The sequence below is a fragment of the Capsicum annuum genome, chromosome 2 (assembly GCF_002878395.1).
Source record: "Capsicum annuum cultivar UCD-10X-F1 chromosome 2, UCD10Xv1.1, whole genome shotgun sequence".
Taxonomy (NCBI): domain Eukaryota; kingdom Viridiplantae; phylum Streptophyta; class Magnoliopsida; order Solanales; family Solanaceae; genus Capsicum; species Capsicum annuum.
In genome coordinates, this window is record NC_061112.1 from 48807147 (window position 1) to 48822636 (window position 15490).

Genomic DNA, 15490 nt, shown 5'->3' on the forward strand with positions numbered 1-15490 from the left:
CTAAAGTAAAATTTTATAAGGAGGCCTTTATAATTTATTTATTTTTGTGAAAAGAACAAGAAAAAATTCATATATATCATTTGAAATCTATTTCATTTTAATTTTCTTTTGATATGTAAAGTCATTACCAATTTTTTCATTAATGAATCTATTCTAATATCTTTTTTTTCTTTTTAAAAAGTAGTTCATTCAATCTCTCCTAAAGCATATTTCTTACTTAGAATTTTATGATTTGCTAAAAGATTATGAAAGTTTCTTTTTAAAATAGTATTAAAGTTTCAAATCCTTCTTCCTTTTTAAGATTAAGATGATGTTGATTGTACTAGTAAAGAGGCAAGAAATTATTATTTTCACTTATGACCCATATAAGAATTGATGTCCATTTTATTTCCATCTGTTATTTGTCTCAATTTATATGGTATTATTTAACTAGGCATATTTGTTTTTTAAAACAAGTCTTGGAATAATTTATGTGATAAAACAAGTCTTAGATACTTATATAATTATAAATAATTTCATTGAAAGGAATAAAAAGTTTAAAGTTAATTTTTTTCAAAATAAAAATGTATCACCTTTTTTTTTAACAAACTTAAAAAAATATGTTACATAAGAAACATAAAAAGTGAAAAATAATATTTTGTTCTTTAAAACACTAAACATAGGTATATAGATATATTTTATTTAAAAAATATTATAATACACCTAATAGGAAAATTTGGGGCCTTCAAAAATCACTTTGGCTGGCACTGCACCGAGAAAGTCAAAATCGGTGCACTCCGCTACAGTGCTGCCCCCTTTTCCGTTTTCTTACCCTTGCCGCACCATAGAATGACCAAATCCAACCGAATTTTAATTAGCCAATGTTATTCCGACGAAATACATCGGAGTTCGACATTTGATCTCCCCAACGACACCACTGCTTCTCCCCTCTCTCCCTTTTTTCTTTTTCTGTCATTGGTGACTAACTCTTTTCCTTTTCTGTCGTCGCCACTGTTCCAATGAAATTCACTGAAAGTCGGTGTTTAATTTATATCGCATCTGCGTATTGTATGTTGCTCGTTTTATATAAATAGAAATTTGAAATTTTAATAAAATTAAAAATAATGTGGTTAAGTTTTATATTTATAGTATTATTTATTTATTATTATTATTATATTTATATTATTTTATTTTATTCTATTGTTAATCACTAAATTTGAGAATTATTTTGGTTAAATTAATTAATCACCATAAATAAGATTTTGCTTAAATTTATTGTTAAGGTTAATTGCTATTTCGAATAGATAAAATCATTGTGAATTTATAAATAGCAAATTAACGTTTTAACACTAGATAAGTTTAGGCACGTTTAAAATTTTCGTCTCGATTAAGAATGAGGCGTACACATTTTTCTGAGACATTTAAAAATTCAAGAATGCAATAATTTTTAAAAATTAATTTTCACCAATTTAATGTACGAGTTATAGACAACTATTAGACATTAAAATATGAGCGAAATTAGGCCTTAACATAATTTATCAAAAATAGTTTAAATCAAAATAAGTCAATAAAAGCGACCGTCCTAGAACCAAGGGACTCGAGGGGTGCCTCATACCTTTTCTTCGTCAACAGAATTTCTTATCCGGTCTTTTATTTTCACAGATCAAAATAAAAGAGTCATTTCTTTTTGATTAGTGATTAAAAAAGGTGACTTGGAACACTATAACTCAATTTCAAGTGGCGACTCTATAAATAAATTAATCCCTATTCAAAACTGTCACTTTAGTTGAAAAAATCCTTCGACTCGACCCTCGAGTGGAAAAGGAGTGTGACATCTCTGGTGACTCTACTGGGGATAACCAGAATTCGTGTTTTTAATATTGACTTTTACTTGCTGTAATTATTTTGATATTGTGTTTGTTGGCTTAATATGCTACTTGTTGCTCATTTATTGCTTTGATATTGTTGAACTGTATTTATAAATTGTCTTCTCTTGTGCACCCTCTCTGAGTCTCTGAAATAGGATAAAAGAAATGCAACGTATGAATTCTACTTTCTTTTTGAGATAGACGGATTGTCAAGGAACCTGGTGAAGGATTATAGTCACACATGTTAGGCGGGGTTCGGATCGACAACAAAGGCAGAGTAGCACTGCTACCGAATAAGTTGTCCCTCCCCGACTCGAGTGTCCGCTCGGGTAAGTCAGTCTAGATATCCCTATTAGGCTAAACTTAGAAGAATTGAAACTCAGAATCTGGTTATCCCTATTAGGTTTCACTTTATTTGCATCATGTGCATTTGACTTAGCGGGACTCGGCACAGGGGTCGGGTCTGTTTAGGACAGGTGACCCACTTTATAATGACTAATATGTGCATCCAATGTGCTCTTTGACATTTATTTGGAAGGCTATTTGATTGTTGATCGGCTTTTAGAAAACTTTGAAATGCAAGAGATTATATTTAGTGAATCATTTTTCAAAGAAAATTTTTATTTTTAAAATAATTTTTTTTAAATATAGAGTAACATAGTTTTACGGTCTTCATGAACTACGAGAGTCTGATTCTCACATCTTAGTGGGATATGTAGGAAGTCCTTCTCAGGATACGACCTTATCTTTTGAAAAATTATTCATAGATTTATTAGTGAATATTTTGAAAATATGATTACTTTCATAATTATTTTTCTAATTCTCAAGTCCAATTTTTATATATATCTTAATGGCCCTGAATCTTTAGAGATCGTGAGGCTAAGTTTTTACAAAATAATATATATATATACATATATATATATATATATATATATAAATCTTAACAACCCTGAACCTTTAGGGGTCTTGAGGATTAGTTTTGTACGACATATATTTCACGAACTACACACACCTGATTCTTATCTAATGAGATACATAGGCAGTCCTTCATGGATTCGGTGGTCTTAAAAAAAATTAAACTCTGACACATTAGTTTTCTCCAAAATTAAAATAATATTAAGGTGGTTGATTTGTGGCTAAGTTGGTTTCTCAATTCATGCAACAAAGGTTCAAAGAAAAGAGAAAGATGACCCGCAAAGAGGGTGTGAGGCCTAACAATGAGGAAGAGAAAAATTAGTTGATTTCGCAAGAATGAGCATCAATGGAAGAAAATAAGTTATTGAAACAATAGATAGAGGAGATGTACCAAGATTGGTCGAATGGACAAACTCCGCCTTCCTCAATCCCTGGACTTTCTAATACGAATGATCCAAATTCCGCTCAAGCTCAAACTGGCGATAAATTTTACCTACCGGAATTCAGCCCATATGCTAATGTTTTTGGCGCTGCTGGTAATTCTACCATGAGCCCACCAAATCCATCTGTCACAACTCGCTTTTCACTCCTGTAGCACCAGCTACTACGGGTCCTCAATTGACAGTACAAAAGAATATGGGTGAACGAAGTCATGATCAATTGTATCCTCCTGAAATGACTTTTAAACCCTTAAATTCATATTATCATGTTCATCAACACGATTCACCTATCGTGATTGAGAAGATTGTTAAAAGTGAAGAACAGGAAGAGATCGCTAGGAAAGTGAGAAACTTAGAGCAGAGTATGAGAAATATGCAAGGATTAGTAGGACTAAAAAGTGTTTCATACAAAGGTTTATGTATATTTCCTGACGTTCATTTTCCACTAGGGTTCAAAATGCCAAAGTTTGACAAGTACGAAGGGCACGGTGATCCAGTGGCACACTTGAGGCATTATTGTAAGCAATTAAGAGGTGCCGGAGGTAAAGAAGAATTACTCATGGCTTATTTCGGTGAGAATCTTTCAAGTCTAACCTTAGAGTGGTTTGTGGATCAGGACATCGATAAGTGAAATAGTTGGGATGACCTAGCATTCTAATACAATATGGAGTTGATTCCTGATGAGAAATCCCTGACTAATATGAAGAAAAAGAACACTGAAAGTTTCAGAGAATATGTGATTAGACGGCATGAACAAGCTACTAGGGTAAAACCGCCAATGAAAAAAAGTAAAATAGTGGAGGTGTTTATTCAAGCGCAGGATGAAACATATTATCAACACTTGTTACCTATATTAGACAAGTCGTTTATTGAGGTCTTTAAAATGGGGGAGATGATAGAAGATGGAATTAAGACTGGTCACATTGTGAGTTTTGCAATATTGAAAACAACTACTCAAGCAATTCAAAAGGGTTCAGGAAGTGTTGGAGAGAAGAAGAATGAGGAAGATGCATCTGCTATTGTAGTTGGACAGCGGGCACGATCAAGAAGACCATGTCTTCATCGCTCTCAGGCTTAAGCCCAAGTTCATGCCCAAGCTTCACAGAATCACTCCCAAAATCTATTATACTCAATTCCCTCACCCCCATATCCAATGTATAATGCACAACCACATGTTCTACCCACATCTTACCCACAATGGAACACACTAACTCCACAAACATACCAAAGCCCTTCTAGGACTAATTTTTGACCCAAGCCAAACAATAAAATGAGGCAGAAGTCGAGAGATAGCTTCACACCGATTGGAGAGTCGTATGCCAGTTTATTTTAGAGATTAGTAAAAGAGGGCATGATCACTTCTCTCCTAGGACACACTCTTAATCAGTGTTCAAGAAATTTTGATCCTAATGTACGATGTGTGTATCATTCTGATGCTCAGGGTTATAGTATAGAAGATTGTCGATATTTGAAAAGAGAAACTAAAAAGATGATTCAAGATAGATCAATTATGGTGCAGAACATTGACAGTGAGGAAAAATCTAGTCATATTGATATGCAGACCAGTGGCTAAGATGTTAAGCTCAGTAATTGTGAAGTTACTCCTCTCCTTGCTAGGATGGATGTTTGGCAGTTTGTTTTGTTTTCTTTTCGGTTATTCAAATTATTTCAGGGTTGTAGTTTGGGATCTACCTTATTGTTTTCCTTTGTTGTTTATGTTCAAACCCATCTATCTTTTATTTCAACTAAATAAAGTGTCCATTTCCCTTTATGTTTTAAATATGTGTTGTTTGTTTGTTTTCTTTATACAGTATATTTTATGTTGATTCTAGTGTTATGACATGCCAATGAAATTTTCATCCAGATCTTAAAATCTAGTTTAATCAGGAAACATTGAATTTGAGGGCTAAAGTTAGAAGAAAAAGACGTAAGAAGTAGGTAGAATGTTAAGACATTTGGTGACCATGTTGAAGACTTCTTTGAAAATTAAGATAATTATTTTAAAAATTACAAGAATAAATTAGTCATCAATTGAAAAACATGTCTCAATTAGGTCAAATAATGGATTTGAGATCCCTATTCAAGAGAAACAGGAAGATAATTAGCTCCTCGAAAGCATGAGTCATTCGATATGAGGGATGTACAACAAAGGTGGAGTTGTAGGTTTGACAAGTGTAAAAGAAGAAGTGGCATACATGCTCAGTTAAAGTTAGTGTTGTTAAAATGTCACACATGATCTTCATCTCCCACTTTCATATTACATGTTATGTACTTGCATTTTCAAGAATTGATATGACAAAGACATTTTATTCTGCTATCCAAATATTATGTCATCCTTTGTTTACCTCATTTGAGCTTTAGTGTTATTTTCTTTCATACCCCTCTTTTGGAATCAAGATAGAGTCAACAAAGCTCAAAAGAAAAGTGTCGAGCAAAAGACTAGAGTCAGAAAAGTTTAAAAAGTGAAGAAAAATATGGCAAAAAGAAAGAAAAGAGAAAAAGAGTCAATAACAACTGAAAAAATAGAATCAAGCAAAAGAATAAGTTACCTGAACTACGTTTGACCTGATTCTTGCTATGACAAGATACGTAGGCAGACCTATTCTTGGGTTCAGTCTAACTAAATAAAAATCTATGTTACCCAATATGAAATAAAACTGGGGCAAAAGTTATTTTCTTTATGAGTCGATTCCAAAAGTTGTAAATCTCACCCGATATCATTTATATTTTTTAGCCTCATGCCGCCCTTTCTTTCTAACCCTTTCCAAAAGTCAAGTTACAACCAAAGAAAGACCTTCTGATTAATCTTTGAGAATGTCAAGACGAAACATATTTGAGTGCATGATGTTTCATACTTTGGGCCTCATTTTCCTTCAAAAAAAAAAGAAAAAAAAAAGAATTAAAATGAGAGAATCTTATTGGTGAAAACCTTTTTGGGCACTATAAGGTGACAGTGAGCTAAGAAAGAAATGAAAATGAGATTGGCTCGTTGGGAAAAACCCATCGAGGTGTCACTAGCCGAAGGAGGATTGTGATTTAGAGGGAGCATGTTCAAGAATGGTACCATTTTAAATTCAATAAGTGCGTAAAAGTTAAAAATGATTAGTATGGGTAGATTTGGTTGTGTAATTCAAAATGCATGTCATAATCACTGGAATCACCTGTCACACCCAGATAAGTTTTTATTTTTAACTTTTTTTAAAAGAGATGTCTATTGTTTTTTTCTTTTCTTTTTTTTATTATTATTTTTTTTGATTTTGTGTCTTTGTCATCGAATGAAAAATCAATATTGTCATTTTTCACGTATTTTGAGTCAAATTTATGTCAAGACAAGTGAGAAAGACCTTCAAAACTGGCTACCAGCTTCTTTAATTTCACAAAGCAAGACAAAAAGCCAACACATGAAAGAGACATAATGTCGAAATAAGGAATGTAGAAAGTTTTATCGACAGACGAGTCTGGAAATTCATGAAAATACCAAGGATCAAAGGGGTTTATCTGAGAAACATGACAAAGCATAAATATTATTTTTATTTCAGAGTCATTCTTAATAATCTGAGTTTGGGTCAACAAAGCAGCAAGTCAATGACATATGTTGATGGTTAGAAGCAAGGTTAAATGTGACAAGGGCAAGAGTGGTCACCGCGAAAACTAAATCCACAAACTAGCCACCATGTTTTAAACTTACAATATTTCTTTGACGAAACAAGAAACATATTACCTTCAACTCAAGGACTTCAGAGTATAAATATCAAGGGATACAATGCCTCACTTTTACAAATTTAGGAAACAATGTTGCTGCACAGGTTTAATAATCAAATCATGGTAAAAATTCATCATCGTATATCCTTCGAAGACACACTTTCTTGTCCAGGGATTTCAGTTTTCATTTCCTAGGTGATACACTTCTTAAATTGAATCTTTACTTCAAGAAGACGTACCTTTTAGTCCAGTCATTCCCCTTGATTCCAATAAGACATACCTTTTATTCAAGTTATTCCCTTTGATTCCAATAAAACGTACCTTTAGTCGAGTCATTCCCCTTGATTCCTATAAGACGTAACTTTTAATCGGGTCATTCCCCTTGATTCCTATAATACGTACCTTCTAATTGAGTCATTCTCCTTGATTCCTATAAGACGTACCTTTTAGTCGAGTCATTCCCCTTGATTCCGATAAGATCTACCTTTTAGTCGAGTCATTCCCCTTGAATCCTATAAGACGTACCTTTTAGTCGAGTCATTCCCCTTGATTCCTATAAAACATACCTTTTAGTCGAGTTATTCCCCTTGATTTCTATAAGATGTACCTTTTGGTCAAGTCATTCCCCTTGATTCCTATAAGATGTACCTTTTAGTCGAGTCATTCTCTTGATTTCTCTCAGACGTATCTTTTAGTCGATTCATTCCCTTGATTCCTATAAGATGTACCTTTAAGTCGAGTCATTCCCCATGATTCCTATAAGACATACCTTTTAGTCAAGTCATTCCCTTTGATTCCTAAAAGACGTACCTTTTAGTCGAGTCATTCCCTTTAATTTCTACAAGACGTACCTTTTAGTCGAGTCATTCCCCTTAATTTCTACAAGACGTACCTTTTATTCTATTCATTCTCTTGATTCCTATAAGACGTACCTTTTAGTCAAGTCATTCCCCTTGATTCCTATAAAACGTACCTTTTATTTGAGTCATTCCTCTTGATTCCTATAAGACGTACCTTTTAGTCGAGTCATTCCCCTTGATTCCTATAAGATGTACCTCTTCGTCGTGTCATTCCCTTTGATTCCTAAAGATGTACCTCCTGGTCGAGTCAATATCCTTGATTCCTAGAAGATGTACTTCATGGTCGAGTCATTCCCCTTGATTCCTATAAGACGTACCTTTTAGTTGAGTCATTCCCCTTGATTCTTATAAGATGTACCTCTTAGTCGAGTCATTCCCTTTGATTCCTAGAAGATGTACCTCCTGGTCGAGTCAATCCCATTGATTCCTAGAAGATGTACTTCCTGGTCGAGTCATCCCCCTTGATTCCTAGAAGATGTACTTCCCAGTCGAGTCATTCCTCTTCATTCCTAGGAAATGTACTTTCTAGTCAAGCCATTCCCTTTGACTTCTAGAAAATGCACTTTCTAGCCAAATCATTTCAATTAACCCATAGAATATGCATTTCTTTGTTTGGGGTTTTCAAGTAGTTATGATGTAACTTTCACAAAAGTTCTCAGACGATAAATTGGGGCAAAAATTTAATTCCTGTTGTTTAGAACTTTACTTTTCCAGAAAATGGAATATCTCTTTATAATAATCTTTGTTTGGGATAATTTTCTTTTTAGTTTTGATGTGATTTAAGGAGCTCGCCTGAAGAACAGAGTGAAGAAAAAGTAAGTTCAAGAGCCCGCCTGAAAAATAGGGTGAAGAAAAAGGAAGTGCAGGAGCCCGCCTGAAGAACAGGGTGAAGAAAAAGTAAGTCCTGGAGCCCGCTGAAGAATAGGATGAAGAAATAGCAAGTCAGGAGCCCGCCTAAAGAATAGGGTGAAAAAGTAATAACAAGTCAGGAGCCCGCCTGAAGAACAGGATGGAGAAGTAACAAATCAGGAGCCTGCCTGAAGAACAGGGTGAAGAGAAAAAAAAACAAGCCAGGAGCCCGCCTGAAGAATAGGGTGAATTTTCAAGTTCAAGTTATAAAGATTCAAATCAAGATTCTAGAGAAATTGCATCTTTCATTTGTATTTTTTATTTTTTATTTTTGTTAGGCATTTGGATGTAAAAATCAGAAGTCGTGAATCGGAAACTTGACGGAACCTTACTCGACCTTTAACTCTTTCTCTCACCTTTTACCATTGAACTATACGTGACCTGATTCCCTTATAACTCGGGATATATAGGTGGTCCAAAATCAGGACTCGATCCCATCTTTTATTTTATTTTATTTTATCTTCACTTTTTGAATAATCTGAGGGTCAAAAATCATCTCTTTGTCTACAACTCTTCGAAATTTCAAACAAAGAGGGGGGAAATATACACGTGATTTTGAACCTCCCCGAGTTTAATATATTTATATATATTTTGATATTAAATCTTTATATTTATATTTAGTCCGATATTATTTTAACTCTTATTTCATTTTAATACATTTTTAGTTAAAAAAATAAATCACTAAAATTAAGTTAATTATAGGATATTCTATTTTATTTTTATTCTAATTTAAAAAAAAAATAAAAAATAATAATTTTTTTTAATAAATAAGTTAGTAGTTTTAGTATTATCTTAATTTTTTTATTATTAATAAACTTTTATTATATTTTTTAAATATAAAAATTAATTAGTTATTATTATGTTTATTTATTTTTATATTATTTTTATTTTTTATTATTATTTACTATAAAAATAAATAATTTTTTTAAAAAAAGATTTAAAATTCAAAATTTTCCTCCCCTTATCTGATTCCAACTGTTTCTCCTAATTTTCTTTATTTAAGAATTTTCACCCCAGATAAAAAACTATGGATATTCTATCTACATCTGTACTGTATCAGAAAAACATCAGAATATACAATACAAAAACAAATAGAGACAGACACAAAAAAGAAGCAGTAGAAGAAATAAGGAGAAAAAGAAAAAAGAAGAGGGAGGACTTGAGTTCGAAGTTTGAATTTCGTTTTTCGGTGACAGACATTGTAATTTTCATCTCAAGTTAAAATATCAACAGGTTTTGTTCGATTTTGTATTATGTTTTATATGACTCTTGTAGTGAATCAAATCATGTCCAAATTTATGTTAATGATTCCATAATTTAATATGTGATGTATTTTATTTACTGTATTGAGTCAAGAAAAATAGGCGTAGCAACACATACACACTCTATACAGCATCGTCACATACTAGCACATTCCCACTTGAAAAATTCATGCATTGAGCACAAAAATCATAGATGTATGCATCCACACAAACACTCAAAACACACCTAACACTTTTTGTCAATTCACACACCATACACACTACAACAAATAATGGAAAACCAGTGAAAAAAAAAGAAAGAAAAGCAGATTGGAAACTTTGGTGTCGCCGGAAACCGGCCAAACAATCGCCGGTAACCAATAACAACTCCGGCGACTACCCCCTCTCCTGCACCGCCCTTTTTCGCTGTTTCCACGATGGAATTAATAGCTCGTGGGCTTCCAATGGAGCCACCATCTGTCGACACCCTCCCCAAATTAAAACTTACCGAAAAACCAACCAAAATCACCGGATTCATCACAATAGACGGCGCCAGTCACGCTTTCACTAGCCCAAACTGCCAACAACCATCAAAGTCCACCGAGAAAGTCAAAATCGGTGCACTCCGCTGCAGTACTGTCCCCTTTTCCATTTTCTCTCCCTTGTTGCACCATAGGATGGCCAAATCTGGCTGAATTTTTATTAGCTGATGTTATTCCGGCGAAATCCATCAAAGTTTGACATTTGATATCCCCAACGGCACCACCGCTGCTCTCCTCTCTCCCTTTTTCCCTTTCCTGTCAGTGGTGACTAACCCTTTCCTTTTTTTTGTCGTCGCCACTAGTGTTCCGACAAAACTCATCAGAAGTCGATTTTTAATTTATATCGCATTTGCGTATTGTATGTTGTTGGTTTTATATTAATAGAAATTTGGAATCTTAATAAAATTAAAAATAATGTGGTTAAGTTTTGTATTTATAGTATTATTTATTTATTTATTATTATTATTATTATATTATTATTATTATATTTATATTATTTTATTTTATTCCATTGTCAATCAATAAATTTGAGAATTATTTTTGTTAAATTAATTAATTACTATAAATAAGATTTTTCTTAGATTTATTGTTAAGGTTAATTAGTTTTTGGAATAGATAAAATCATTATGAATTTATAAATAGCAAACTAACGTGCTAGATAAGTTTAGGCACATTTAAAATTTTCGTCTCGATTAAGAATGCGTCGTACGCATCTTTTCGAGACATTTAAAAATTCAAGAATGCAATAATTTTTAAAAATTAATTTTCATCAATTTAATATACGAGTTATAGAAAACTATTAGACATTAAAATATGAGTGAAATTAGGCCTTAACATAATTTATCAAAAATAGTTTAAGTCAAGATAAGTCAATAAAAGCGACCGTGCTAGAACCACGGAACTCGAGGGGTGCCTCATACCTTTCTTTCGGTCAATAGAATTCCTTACCCGGTCTTCTGTTTTCGCAAACCAAAATAAAAGAGTTATTTCCTTTTGATTAGGGATTCAAAAAGGTGACTTGGAATACCATAACCCAATTTCAAGTATCGACTCTGTAAATAAATTAATCCCTATTCAAAACTGTCACTTTAATTGAAAAATCCTTCGACTCGACCCTCGAGCGGAAAAGGGGTGTGACAACAAATATATACATAACTCGCTATGTATCATAGTTCAAAATAACAACATGGATTTACTAAGTAATCTGACCATATACATAATAAATTTAATGTATAAGAAGACGTCTCTAACACTATACATAACTCGTTTATGTATAAGGTTGAAATAACAACAAAAAACGCTCTTATGTGACAATGTATAAGAATGTGTAAATCGACAAAAAAATACAGATTCAACAACAAATCACTATACCATTTGAAGACGTGATTGTAATGATTCTTTACTTTTTATCTTACTTGAAAATTTAGCAACGGGCTTTTTAGAGCTTGTGCGACAACTTCGCTCGACTTCTTCATCTTGGCGGGATCGTTTCGATGTTTCGAGTTTGAGTTACACACATGCAACAAGTAACTCGTAGATTTTTTATTTAGCAAAGTTGAAAAGATTAAGAAATTAAACTAACCTCAAAAATAAATTGAAAAAGATGATGATGTTTAGCAATTTGATAAGATAAGGTTTGTAAATTTAAACCTTGAAACTCCTTAATTATGGTTGCTTGATTTTAGGCACAAATTATAGAGGCGTGGTATGTATATGAATATGTATATGGAGATTGGAGAGAAAAAGTATAAAAAATGAAATATTTGTAATAAGTTTTGGTAAATGAAATTTTACGTCATAATAAAAAGTTAAGACATGTATTTATGTAAATTTTCCTTAAATAAAACACTTGTACCGGGGATAAGAAAACAGGGGTTTTCTCAGGGTTTAAAAAGTTCACTGAAAATAAATTCTAAGAAAGAATTGAACCGAACAGAAGAAATTACATACTATTGTTGGTTCACTCAAAGCTAAAACAGTCCGGTTATCCTAATGAACTACTTGTCAGGTATTCTAAAGGTAAATATAATTCGATCGGGTATCACCTTTAAGTACGTTGTATGTCGCCTCCATAAAAATGATAGAAAAAATGAAAGTATCTCAAAACTAAAGTATAATTTTTTACTACGAATGTATTCAGATTCACCCTCTGGGTATTAGTGTAAAAAAATTCTCCACATTCAGCCACCAATATATCAATGCAACCTTATTAAAGTATTTTCATCAAAATGATAACATTTATTCACACATTATAACCTCCTTAATCTTCTTTTATCATTTTTTTTTTTCATTCAGTGTCCGATATCCGCATTGAAACCTCAACTAATTCAAATCGCACACTGTAGGACCCATTCGGGAGGCGGGGAGGGGGGCTCTCAATAGGATTTATCTATACCCAGTATTCGAATCTGAGACCTCTGCTTAAAGGAGGAGTAATCCAACCACTACACCACAACCAATGTTGTTCTTTTATCATTAGTTTTACAATCATAATATTTGATTAATTAGAGCATTGAATCACATTACTATTGTGACAATCAGAACGTTGCTAAACCAATGGGACTTGATCCGTTACTTTTGTATAGATATCCTCATTCTTTTTAGTTTCGGAGATAGAGACGGAGAAAGATAGAGATCAATCTAAATTTCCTTCTTTTTATATTGTTGTGTTGGTAGGTTTTACATAAAAAATAAATCTTTGTTAGATATGGCTCATAGTTTATACTAGAATAGTTTGTTGAATCTTCAGGGATACACCTATACCAGGTGAAATATCCATAAGGACAGTGTCACTTGACATGCCTCAAGCTATGAGAATTTCCAATAAGGGGTCGTTTGGTAGAGTGTATAAGACTAATGCCGAATATGGTGTATTAGTAATGCTTGCATTAGTAATGCAAGTATTAGTAATGTTGGTATTAGTTATGCAAACATTATTTTTTATACAGTATTTGATTCGATGTATTAAAAATAATATATATTTATATAATTTTTATAAAAAAATATTTTTTATCCAAAATGTCCTTCTTTCCATTAAAACCCCTACTTCAATTCTTCATCACGATCCTCCAAAGCTTCGCCTTTTTCCTCAAAAAGTTCTCAAGTATAAACAATTTCTAGAACTTCATCAAAAGTAGACATTCAGAATTCTTCAATAAATGAGATAATTCGTTCTTCCATCGAAAGAGATAAAGGAAATTTTTTATGCTAATTGGAGAAGTTTAGGAAGTGATATTGTTGAAGATCTTTGATGGAACAAAATAATAGAACAAAAGAGTAAAACACAACTGATGGAAAAAGCAACTATTGTTTGATTAATGGGACGGAAGAAGGAGAACTTGAGAAAATTATTGTTGCTTATCCATCGCAAACTGCAGAAAAGAGAAAGAGGGAAAATGATTTGAGGGTAATTTTGTAGTTTATTAACTTAATGCATGTGTTGAAGATTTTGTATTACTAATACACGGAAAATGATGTGTATTGGTAATACACACTTTAATACACAAAAGTGTATACAACTAATGCAAGTATTAGTCATGCATAGTCTAAAAAAAGATACCAAACATGATACTACTAATACACACAAACCATAATAAATGTATTATTTTTAATACACTCTACCAAATGACTCCTAAGTGTTTGTGATGAAGCATTTTCCGTAACATTTCCATCAAATAACCCCTTTGAAATGCCCGAAAATACTGGGATAGTTACTAATCTATACCGTTCGACTAATTAATTTACCAATATGGCTGAAATATACGCAACATATATATAATGTAAATTAAGTATACACGACCTTTTATACACTATATTTTATAAAATAGATGGCCAAACGACTCAGGCCCGTAATTATCCGAAAATATATTTCCCCGCTGTTAGACAGCTAGACGCATAGATGATGGTGAAAGTTGAGGTAGGCTCATGTTGGTAAATTTTCTTAAATTTTGGCTAACCTATTTTGCTAAGCCATTTTTCTCCCGTTTTTTCACTAATTATATGAGAAAGGCTTAAACTATTTACACTAGCTATTAGTGCATGAAAAAGATTATTTTATTTTTTTCACTTTTCAACTGTAATTTAATTATTGTGGTATATTACGCCTAGCAATCAAAGAATTTCAGTAACTTTATACACAAACATGATTGTAACATTCTTAAATATTTTTGGCGCACTGATACATAGTGTTCTAATACATGGTGCACTGATTCATGATGCCTAGTGCACGGTAATTTCACATGCATGGTAGGTCAATTATATTACCACTTTAAATAGCTTACCAACTAATGCTTTTCTTTCATGATATTTACATCTAGTTAACTAATAAATGACCTGAATGTGAAAGTACTTTTAAAATGTCACTGCACAAAAACTTGAACTCCATGGGAAAGTGCGGGTGAAGTTTTTTTTTTTGCTTTTTAAACATATCAAGGCATCTAGGTGATATTTTTTCGTCCGTCCAAGCTTTGGTAGATAAAGTTATTCTTACCCATGCTTGTGCTGGTGGAAGACAACAAATACCCATGGAATTAGTTAAGTGCACATAAGTTGATTTGAACACCACAATTACATCTTGAAAGGAACCATTTGAGTAGATTTTAGGCTATGCTTGAACTAAAATGCAACCGCTAGACGATGAATAATGAATTATGTATGCTATATCACATTGTTTCTTTATTAGGTTTAATAATAGTATATCGTCTCTTGTAGAACTTAGATTTAAGTCTAAGGTACGGAATATTAAGAATTCATTCTGATCCATTGTAAAGAAAACTGGATAGAAAATGGCAACGACTGCGCACACGTAACATTTTATATTACAAGAAGTTGGATACAACGGATCTAAAATTTGAAGTTTTTGAGTTTACGGTCAAATATTTATATATATATATATATATATTTAGTAGATTTCTTAATACAAATACAAAAGTTGAGAAAAAATTAGTGGGTTGACGTTAACCGTAGGTCGAAGCTAGATCCACCCCTGGGCCTCAATAGATCGAGAAGGAAGCTCTAACCCTTTATAAGACTAAC

General features: G+C 32.6%; 1 protein-coding gene across 3 annotated transcripts in view; it reads right to left on the minus strand.

Moving 5' to 3' along the window:
- LOC107860954 (MADS-box transcription factor 27-like) overlaps window positions 1-15490 on the minus strand; it is a 30567-nt gene that overhangs the window by 14273 nt on the left and 804 nt on the right. The gene's annotated exons all lie outside the window — the stretch shown is intronic.